The following is a 1,008-nucleotide window of genomic DNA, read 5'->3' as shown; positions in this document are numbered from 1 at the left end:
TTGTAGAAAACGAAGCGTTTGAGAGAGGCGGGGCATAGAGGACCTACAATAATGTACAGTATTTGAAAAATAATGTGTTTTTTGAACATTAAAGCATGTCAACATATTCTGTTACACCAAATACACCAAATAATGATCTTTAAAAAAGCATCATATGACCCCTTTAAGATCTTGTGTGGATGGACAGACAGACAGGAGACGTATTCTGTAGCCTCTTATAAGCTACCCAAGCCTAAATGCTATTTTCTACAGTACAAAGTGGTTGATAGACTATAAATGATCAACTTTATAACTAAATATATATCATACCTCCTTAATGAAGATGCAGTTGTCAGATAGATAAACAAAAGTAGATAAATACAAATAAAACTGTAGCAGTGTCCTGCGGTTTGACATGTTATAATTCATTGCATTTAAGTTACTCCACTTTGACCAGAAGATGACGTTAACATTTGGCGTTAAGAAAAACAGTGAATAAATAAATAAATAAATTAGTTGAATTTATTCAGTTTCGAAAGCTGCGTTTCCGTTTCTCGCATCAGCACTTGCCAGTGACCGAATTCGTGTTTACAATGAACTGATTCAAACTAAGACGCGCCGTAAACATAACGTTAATTAATTTTACATAAAGCGTTAGAGTAATTAAATAATGATATATATTATAATAATAATATATTAAATAATTAGTATAAAAAATATAACACTTTTTATTCATTAAAAACAATTAAACACTAAAAGCTTCAAAGCACAAACCTTTCTACAGCCTGATCGCAGACGCTGGAGAGCGGCGAAATGCGGCGCAGCCTTACAACGTCACATCGCCGGACCAAAATAAAAGTCCTGTTCACACGTTAAAATCACAAAAGTGAATAGAAATCTGCATACAGAAAACACATACAAATAATTAGATGCATTGCAATGCTGATATGAAAGATTATGTATCAGTGCATAAAACAAAAGAATATTGTAAGTGAAGTACTCTTCTGGACACGTTTTGGACTTTATGAC

This window comes from Sinocyclocheilus anshuiensis, unplaced genomic scaffold, assembly GCF_001515605.1.
Source record: "Sinocyclocheilus anshuiensis isolate Anshui unplaced genomic scaffold, SAMN03320099.WGS_v1.1 scaffold73, whole genome shotgun sequence".
NCBI lineage: Eukaryota > Metazoa > Chordata > Actinopteri > Cypriniformes > Cyprinidae > Sinocyclocheilus > Sinocyclocheilus anshuiensis.
The sequence above is the reverse complement of the archived record's forward strand: the minus strand, read 5'-3'. Positions refer to the sequence as shown.